General features: G+C 41.1%; 1 long non-coding RNA gene across 2 annotated transcripts; it reads right to left on the minus strand.

The window, feature by feature from the left end:
- Positions 1-3,391: 3,391 nt before the first annotated feature.
- On the minus strand, positions 3,392-8,993 carry LOC104243220 (uncharacterized). 2 transcript variants are annotated; one of them, XR_011402270.1, is made up of 2 exons: positions 7,798-8,993; positions 3,392-3,657 (listed from the first exon to the last, which is right to left on the minus strand). It is a non-coding gene; the product is annotated as an uncharacterized lncRNA (long non-coding RNA). The 2 variants fall into 2 exon arrangements; XR_011402269.1 differs by having other exon boundaries at positions 3,392-3,719.
- Positions 8,994-10,688: the final 1,695 nt, after the last annotated feature.

Genomic DNA, 10,688 nt, shown 5'->3' on the forward strand with positions numbered 1-10,688 from the left:
GGCCCTGAACCTGTGGGCAAGACCAACACCAGTGTCGTAGTCAGAGTTGTCTTGAGCTTTTGAAAGCTCGCCTCACACTCATCTGACCATCTGAACTGGCACCCTTTTGGGTCAATCTGGTCATCCGGGCTGCGATAGATGAAAACCACTCCACAAACCGACGATAGTAGCCTACCAATCCCAAGAAACTCCGGATCTCTGTAGCTGATGATGGTCTAGGCCAGTTCTTGACTGGCTCAATCTTCTTTGCGTCAACCTGAATACCATCTGCTGATACAACATGACCCAGGAATACAATTGAACTCAGCTAGAACTCACACTTCGAAAACTTAGCATACAATTGACTATCCCTCAAAGTCTGAAGAGCCACTCTAAGATGCTACTCGTGCTCCTCCCGGATACGGGAATAGATCAAAATATCATCAATGAAGGCAATCACGAACGAATCCAAGTATGGCCTGAACACTCGGTTCATCAAATCCATAAAAGCTGTTGGGGCATTTGTCAACCCGAATAACATCACCAAGAACTCATAATGCCCGTACCGAGTGCGGAAAGCTATCTTAGGGACATCGGATGCCCTAATCCTCAACTGATGGTAGCCAGATCTCAAGTCAATCTTCGAAAATACCTTAGCACCCTGAAGTTGATCAAACAAATCATCAATCATCGGCAATGGATACTTATTCTTGATTGTAACCTTGTTCAACTGTCGGTAATCAATACACATTCTAATCAATCCGTCCTTCTTCTTAACAAACAACATCGGCGCACCCGAAGGCGAAACACTCGGTCTAATGAAACCTTTCTCAAGCAAGTCTTGCAACTGCTCCTTCAACTCCTTCAACTCAGGCGGGGCCATACAATACGGCGGGATAGAAATGGGCTGAATGCCCGGAGCCAAATCAACGCAAAAGTCAATATCCTTGTCGGGAGGCATACCCAGCAGGTCTGAAGGGAATACCTTAGGAAACTCACGAACATAGGTCAAATAGGCCAAACATCCCTTCTCGACCATACACTGAGCCTTCATATATGAGATAACACTACGGGTAGAATGACCAGGAGTCCCTATCCACTCTAAATGAGGTAAACCCGGCAAGGTTAAGGTCACAGTCTAGGCATGACAGTCCAAGTTAGCGTGATAAGGTGATAACCAGTCCATCTGCAATATGACATCGAAATCAACCATGTCTAGAAGAAGCAAATCTACACGAGTCTCAAGACCTCCAATCACAACTACACATGAACGATGGACTCGATCTACCACAATAGAATCACCCACCGGTGTAGACACATAAACAAAAGCACTCAAAGAATTACTAGGCATGACCAGATATGGTGCAAAATAAGATGACACATAGGAGTACGTAGATCCCAGATCAAATAAAACTGAAGCATCTCTACTATAAACCAGAACAGTACCTATGATAACTGCATCGAAAGCCTTAACCTCGGGCCTGGCTGGAAGAGCATAACATCGGGGCTGGGCCCCACCACCCTGAACTACATCTCTGGGGCGGCCTGCTACTGGCTAGCCTCCACCTCTAGCGGCCTGAGCTCTACCTCTAACACCTCTACCTCCACCTCTAGCACCTCTACCCCCACCTCTAGCTTGCTGGACGGGTTGTGGAACACTCGGTGCCTGAACCATGGCACGGGAACCCTGATGCTGAGAGCTACTCGGTGCTCGAGGGCAAAACCTAGCAATGTGACCCATATCACCACAAGTGTAACAAGCCCTCGACTATTGAGATTGCTGACCCTGACGACCTGAATGACCACCCTGAAAACTCTAAAGCGGCGGTGCACTGATAGGAGTTGGTGATGCACTGTAGGACTACTGATCAGAATACTGCATATGGAAACCATGACCACCTGAAGTACTGTGAAAAACCTGAAGTGCTGACTAAAAAGGCCTAGGAGGATGGCCTCTACCATACGAATCTCTGCCTCTAGACGAGGTACCACTGAATCGGCCTGAATGATGAGGCCTCTTGTCAGACCTCTGACCACCCTCCTGTGATAGAACCACTCAACCCTCCTAGCCACATTGGCCGCCTCCTAGAAAGAAATCTCACTCCCGGTCTCCTTGGTCATCTGAAGTCGAATTGGCTGAATAAGTCCCTCAATGAACCTTCGCACCCTCTCTCTCTCAGTGGGAAGTATGATAAGAGCATGACGGGTCAAGTCGATGAATCTGGTCTCATACTGAGTAACAGTCATAGAACCCTGTTGGAGGCGCTCAAACTACCTCCGATAGATCTCTCTCTGAGTAATAGGGAAAAACTTTTCTAGAAATAGCTGAGTAAAGTGCTCTCAAGTCAAAGCTGGTGATCCGGCTGGTCTAGCCAAGCAATAATCTCTCCACCAAGTCTTGACGGATCCAGACAAGCGAAAAGTAGCAAAATCAACCCCATTGATCTCCACTATCTCCATGTTCCTGAGAACCTCATGACAGCTGCCTAGATAATCCTGGGGATCCTCGGAAGATGCACCGGTGAAAGTAGTAGTGAAGAGCTTGGTGAACCTGTCCAACCTCCACAAAGCATCGGCAGACATAGTTGCTTCATCACCGGTCTGAGCTACCACACCCGGCTGAACTGTTCCAAATGGCTAAACTGCTGGAGTTTGAAACTGGGGAGCTACCTGCTCCGGAGTACGAGTAGCAGGAGTCTAGGCTCCTCCTCCAGCCTGAGAGACGGCTGGTAGTATAGGAAGCAAGCATGCTCGGGTGACACTCTCCATAAGGCTCATTAGACGGACCAGAGCATCCTGGAGCACTAGGGTAGCAATGAACCCCTCTGGGACCTGATCTGGGCCCACCGGAACTGCCTGGACTGGAACCTCATCATCAAAGTCAACCTGAGGCTCCGCCGCTGGTGCTGCTACTCTGGGCTGAGCTCTGCCCCTACCTCGACCTCTAGCACGGCCTCGGCCTCGCCCTCTGCCCCTCGTGGGAGCTACTGCTGGGGGCTCGGGGTTGCTGGTCAGTGGATGAGGAAGCGTGTATTCTCGCCATCTGTGAAAGAACAGAGTAGAAATTCGATTAGCATTGACAAACCAAACCGTACGACAGGAAAGAATAAATATGAAAAAAAAATCCTAACTCTGTAGCCTCTGGGGATAAATACAGACGTCTCTATATTGATCCCTCAAACTCTACTAAGCTTGTATGTGAACTATGAGACCCGTGTAACCTAGAGCTCTGATACCAATTTATCACGACCCGAATTTCTCACCCTCGGGAGTCGTGATGGAGCCTACTAATGTGAGCTAGGAAAGCCGACTGTTTGAACAAATTACCTTTCTACCAATTTTATATTCTTTAACAATTATAAACAATAACGTTTAGACAGCAAAAATTACAATAAGCGGAAGAAATGCAATATACTTATCTGAAATATATATCAAATACAACTGTTTGAGCCTCGAACACCCAGAACTGGTGTCACAGTTTCACAGACGATCTAAGAATACTAAATACAAATTCTGAAAGATAAAAAATACATTGTTTCTGAACTAAGTAGATGAAACATGAGTAAAGGGATAGAGGGAGACGCCAGGGCCTGCGGACACCTACAGAACTACCTTGGATCTCCGCGTGGACTGAAGGCAGCCACCCAATCTACGGTCCAAAAGCTGCTACTCCGGGATCTACACACAGTGCAGATTGTAGTATCAGCACAACCGACTCCATGTGCTGGTAAGTGCCTAGTCTAACCTCGACGAAGTAGTGACGAAACTAGGATCAGACTACCAAATAAACCTGTGCAATTTAACTATATACAACATAAAAGAAGAACAGTAATATACAGTCAAGTATGGGAGGGGGAACATGCTGCGGGGGAACTATCAATTTAGAATAGAAACACATCAGGTGATTGGAAGAAACAACATATCTCAGATATTAACAAAGAATCAGAAATCAATAAGTGTACGGCATCACCCTTCGTGTTTTTACTCTCGTGCTCACCAAAACAATCAAGTAACAAAAATGTGCACGGCATCACCATTTGTGCTTTTACTCTCGTACTCACCATATAATCAATGTAATCGGCACGGAATTGTACATCGTGCGGTACGGCATCACCCTTCGTGCTTTACACTCTTTCCTCACAAATCATACACGGCATCATCATTCGTGCTTTAACACTCTCTTACCAAAATAATGCACGGCATCACCCTTCGTACTTTAACACTCTTCCTCCCCCAAACAACAATCACAAACAATAGGGCATGGGAATAAATGAAATTACAATAAGAATCCCGGCAAAGGAACAATAGTTCAACAATCTAGTCCCGGCAAGGGAACAACATTATAGGAAGCATCAACATCCCGACTAGAGAGATAACATTAAAAGCAACAAATTCCCGGTAAGGGAGATAATATAATGATTCTCTTCTCTTTTTCACTTTTACTTCTCAACTAAGGGTGTATTGTGGGCCGGGCCCAGCCCGGGACCGCGGGCCAAACGGGCCGATCTCAAACGGTGTGAAAGCCCATAGTGGGCTGGTCCTTACCAAAAAGCTCGTGAGCCCAGGACCGGCAGGCGGGCCTGGGCCGGTTCAACCGGGCTAAACGGGTCCAACGGCTAATTTTTTTAAAAAAAAAATTTGAAAAGGGGACAACGATCAGATATTTAAAATGTAGTCGTTGGACTGCATTTTTAGCCGTTTGGCACTTTCAAAAATAGTCATTTGGCTTCCAAACTTTGTTTTAACCTCAAACTTTTTATAATTACACTTTTTCCCTATTCTCAACTATAAATATCCCCTCATTCTTTCATTTTTACTCACAAATTCATCAATCTCTCTCATTTCTCAAACTCAAATTGAAGTCTTGAAGTCTTCACTCATCTCTCATTTATTAAACTCCAATTCTTAATTCAAGTTAAATCATGCCCGATAATTCTAGATTGCACTCATTTATTTTGGAACACTTTAATGTGGTAGAAGAAAATGAAGAAGTTTACATAATAAAGTGCAAGAACTGTGGTCGAGTCTACACTCGTCGTCGAAAGGAGGGCACGGGCTCTTTAAGGAGGCATATAAAGAGTTGTCTTGCGCGTTCTCCAGACATTCGTATTTAAGATTTTAAGTTGATTTGAGATAATTTGTGTTATTTTAAAATTATTAGACGTATTATGCTTAATGTTCTAGTTTGGTAGATTAATTTGAAGTATTATGCTGAAGGTATTGAATTTTAATTTGAAGTATTAAATGTAAACTTTAATTTGCAGCTTTAATACCCAGTATTAAATGTAAACTTTAATTTGAACTATATCTATAGCTTATATATATCATATATACAATATCTACATATATATATATATATATATATATATATATATATATATATATATATATATATATATATTTGTAGATATATATATTATAGATATAGATATAGTATATATAATATATAAGCTATATATTATATAAGGCAATATATAATTATATATACATACTATAAACACTATATATATTTATATAGCTATATATATTTATATAGCTATATATATTTATATAGCTATATATAAGCAATTTATATTAGTATATACATATATAGTTTACAAGAAATTGCCTTAGATAAAAAAAAAATAGCCCGGAAAGAAAAAGCCCGTTTAGGCTTGCGGGCCCAGCCCATTCAGCCCGGGACCATGTGGGCTTAGGACCGCAGTGGGCCGGTTCCACTCATTTGGCCCGTTAGGCCCGGGACCGCCAAAGCCCAGGCCCGTTTGGGCCATTTAGGCCCGGGACCGGACCACAATACAGCCTTATTCTCAACTCACTTCACAACTTGAGCCAATACTCTAAAAGGTTCAATTACCACTTATACTTTCACATTTCATTATACAACTTGAGCCAATGCTCCTCAATGTTCAAATGTCACAATTACTTCCACAAACTTTACCCAATAATAGAAATCATCACCAAAGCATGAATAATACAACGAAGTCATAATAATCACAATATAAGACTCACGGGCATGCTTGACACCAACGTATAAATACTTGTCATCATGTCTATACATCGTACTCAACAAATACCACATAGCAAATAGGACTCGATTCTTAATCCCTCAAACTAAGGTTAGACCAAACACTTAGCTCGAACTTCCACGCCAACTCAAGCCTCAAACACCGCTTTTCCTTTAGAATTCGCCTCCAAACAACTCGTATCTAGTCCAAATTGATTTAACAACATCAATAAATGCTAAAGAATTCATACCCAATGCTCAATTATAAGTTTTCTATCATTTTTTCCAAAAAGTCAAAAATTGACCCCGCGTCTGCTGGGTCAAAACACGAGGTTCGGACCAAAACCCGATCACCCATTCACCCACAAGCCCGAATATGTAATTAGTTTCGAAATCCGATCCCAAAACGAGGTCTAAATTCCATTTATATAAAAAGCCCTAACTCTACCCAAATCCCTAATTTTCTACCCTTAAAGAACATGATTTTTGTCCTAGAAATCTAATGGGTGTTAATGGAAATTGAAGAAATGAATCTAAGATTACATACTTATGAATTGGTGGTGAAGTTCTCTTTCAAAAATCGCCCAATTTGGAGTTTGGAAGAAGAAGTTATGAATTTTAGGTTTGATCCTGTATGTTCTGCTACTGTTTAAATGACTGGGCAAAAAGATGTTATGTGATCGCATAGGTTTGACTCTCCTGACCTACGCGTTCGCGAGTTAGGGGCCGCGTTCGCGTAGGGTTAAGACTACCCAGCCCCGGCTTATCTCTTATTCTATGCGTTCGCGTGAGCCAGGGTGCGTTCGCGTAGAGTGAACTCCTAAGGCTCCGCGTTCGCACCTGATCCTATGCGAACGCATAGTGCAAACCTGCCCCCTTCCCGTTTGTGCATTGCGTTCGCGAGGGTTACCACGCGATCGCATAGAGTTAAAAATTCGGACACCAGCAACAGCAGAAATACCAGATTTCTAAATCCAAAAACACTCCGACGCCTATCCAAAACTCACCGGAACCCTCGGGGCTCCAAACAAGACATGTACACTGCATCAAAAACGCCCTACGGACTTACTCATGCGATCAAATCGCCAAAATAACATCAACAACTATGAATTTAGCATCAAAATCATGAAATCACTTAAAAACTTCAAATTTTTCAATTTCCTCAAATAAGGCCCGATTCATATCATTTCACGTCTGTTTCTTACCGAATTTCACAGACTTATCTTAAATCACATATAAGACCTGTACCGGGCGCCGGAACCAAAATACGGGCCCAATACCATCAAGTTTTAAACACATTTCATTTCCAAAACTCATAAATAATTCCAGAAAATAATTTTCTTTAAAAATTCATTTCTCGGGCTTGGGACCTCGAAATTCGATTCCGGGCATACGCCCAAGTCCCATATTTTCCTACGGACCTTTCGGGACCGTCAAATCACGGGTCCGGGTCCGTTTACCCAAAATGTTGACCGAAGTCAACTTAAATCCATTTTAAAGTCAAAATTTATCATTTTTCACAAATTTTCACATAAGGGCTTTCTGGCTACGCGCCCGGAATGCGCACGCAAATCAAGGTGATGCCGAAAGAGGTTTTTGAGGCCTCGAAATACAGAATTTACTTTTAAAACAAGTGATACCTTTTGGGTGATCTCATTGTTCATCTGTTTCCACAAACAATTTTAAAAAATCTAAAATAAGTACACAAGCAAGTTAATAATCAATAGAACAACAAAATAAAGTTTTTGAAACTAAGAAAAACAATGATGCGTGTGAGTTTGGAGAGAAGAAGCAACTTTGGAATTCTCATTTACCTTCAAAGTCCATGCTTCCAATGTGAAGCTGATTCCTCTGTGATCTTCTTTAGCTTATAACCTGATTCTAACCGATGTCCTTGATATGTTGCACACTGCTTTGTCTTACAAGTGAGAAAAGAAGAATACACATGACAATGATGAAATCAAAATTATATTAGAACTTAATCTAGAAAAAGACACCTACTTCACACACTAAATTATTGAACATCAGATTAATAAAAAAAATCATTTAGGAAATGTTTCCACAATCTTTTTTATTAAAAAAAGGAAACGGAAAAAGAGTTGTGAAGTCGTTTAAATTGATATACGCTGAAAAAGTGATTATGTAGGAAATTGTAAAAAGATTGTGAGCCAGAAAAATTGACACACAACATATATACATGCTGGCCAAAAAACAATTCCACACGCATAAATTGGGTTAAATCAAAAGCTAAGGAATATCACCCAAGCTCACTACAAACCACAGTATGCTGATAGAATCGAGACAATTCCAAAGTAACCTGGAACAAAAGACAAAAATCTGACATCTAGATGATCTATATTTCATACTACCACAGAACATGAAAATCCACCGATCAAGATTTTTATTCATAGGGAATATGAAGCTAATCAGAAAACTTGAGGGTAGAACTATTATTGCAAAACATCAATAGCATAGAGATTTTAGGAGTGAAGTAATAGGCTTAATCAGATTAATTTTAGGCCAAGATATCTTAAAAACAAAGGCAAAATTATTGAGAAGGAAAGGACCAGTCAATTTGCCTTCAAAGCTCAACAAAGACTTATCAACAATCCTATAAGAACATCCAATTAAGTCAATCCAATTCCAGAATCATTATTGCATAAAATCAGGACATTAACAGTAAGTTGTCCATTAAGATTGTTTATATTCCTTTAACAATGGCTTCTACTTTTCATGGATTTTCCTTTGATAGAGGAGCATAAGAATCATTTAGTTTTTTCAAGCATATCATGAAACACCTTAATTGCATCAACTGCGAAAAAATCAAAGTTTGTAGTGGGGTGTCTAAAATTTGTAGCGACAATTTGTCATACCTCAGTCTTTTGAAAAATACACAAATAAATCCATAGTATCTTTGTTGCCACACATTTCTATTCCAAACACTTTATGGTTTTGTATAATTTAATCTAATATTTTTAGGTTGGTATGAATCTGAAAATACATATATCTATATCTAATTTTTCTTGCTAATACAAAGTAATACAAATAGTAACAACAATATAGATGGAAGAAATGGTCTGATTTACGAGACTTTGATCTGTGCTTTGATTTGGTCTTTCCCTGTTGGCTAGTCCGGCCTCTTACAAAGAGGCCACTTGCCTGGTCATCTCTATCTCCTTCAATGTGCCTCCGCACATCACTAGAGTTAAGTGCCTGCCGCACTTGCTCAAGCTTGATAGGCTCCTTGCTATACATCATTGAATTCTCAATATCACGATATCCTGAAGTCAATGAAAATAGCAAAGCACATGCAAGCGTCTCCTCCTCCCTTTTAATTCCTGCAATCTGTAAGTCCATGACAAGTTTATTAAACGCATCTAAATGATCTTGTAACGAAGTACCTGGCCCCATCTTAAATGTGTGAAGACGCCGTTGTAACAACATTCTTGTTGTCACTGATCGGTCTTGGTATAGCCCTTCTAGCTTTTCCCACAACTGTTTGGCCGTCTCTTCGGTACCCGTACTCACTTCACAAAGCACGTTAGGTGCAAGGGATAGTTGGATTGCACTCAATGCATCCCCTTCAATCTTCTCCTTGTCGGGAGCTGATATATCCGTAGGATACTTTCTGTCAATAGCATGGATTGAACCTTCCCTCCGCAGTAACGCCATCATCTGGATCTTCCAGATATTGAAGTTGTTGCGTCCATTGAATCTATCAATTTCAAACTTCATGGAACTCATATTTGCTTGTTCTTTCTCCTTGGATCGTTAAAGAATCCTGTCGCTCTGATACCAATTGTTAGCGGAAACGTAAAAGAAAGAACACAAGATTTAACGTGGTTCGGATCAAAATAATCCTACGTCCACCAGAGAACAATTGCCCTTTTAATATTAACAAAGGAAGGGGAGATTTCCCAATTACACTTAAGAGAATTTCTCTCTTAACTCTCTACTCACTACAATGTATTGTATTATTTTGGGATGATTTCTACAAGTGAAGGAGTGCATCTATTTATAGAGGTAAAGACCTCCTCTTGATGTCATTGGTGACATCAAACTACCTCCTCTTGATGTCATGGGTGACATCAAAGGAGGAAGCTTCCTCCTAGCATCCACACCAACTCTTTCCACCAACTCTTCCAATTGGCATGCCATTGTTGACTAAACATAAACCAACATTTTCAGCATGCCATTGTTAACTAAACATAAACCAACATTTTCAATCTCCACCTTGGTTTGCGTTTCGAGCGTGTGAACAACTCTGGCCAAAACTTCTAAGCTTACTGGGCAACCCCGTTGTAAGAAACAAGAAGAATCAAACCATTGTTGAACATACCACCTCCACCTAGCAACTGTTCTCTTCGGAGTTGCATCAGTTGATGCACACCCCCGCCAAGTCCTTGCAGTGTGCAAACTTAGCGAGCGGGACTATCTTGGTCAACATGTCTGCAGCATTATCGTCTGTGATAACCTTCACGACCTTGATAGTTCCCTCATCAATAACATCTCGAATAAAATGAAATCTGACATCAATGTGTTTAGTGCGCTCATGAAATCTCTGATTTTTCATTAGATGAATAGCACTCTGACTATCACATCTAAGAGTTGATTCCAGCTGAACCAAACTCAATTCCGCTACTAAACTTTTCAACCAGATAGCTTCCTTTACCGCCTCCGCTGCTGCCATGTATTCTGCTTCTGT

The sequence above is a fragment of the Nicotiana sylvestris genome, chromosome 9, assembly GCF_000393655.2.
Source record: "Nicotiana sylvestris chromosome 9, ASM39365v2, whole genome shotgun sequence".
In the NCBI taxonomy this organism is placed as follows: Eukaryota; Viridiplantae; Streptophyta; class Magnoliopsida; order Solanales; family Solanaceae; genus Nicotiana; species Nicotiana sylvestris.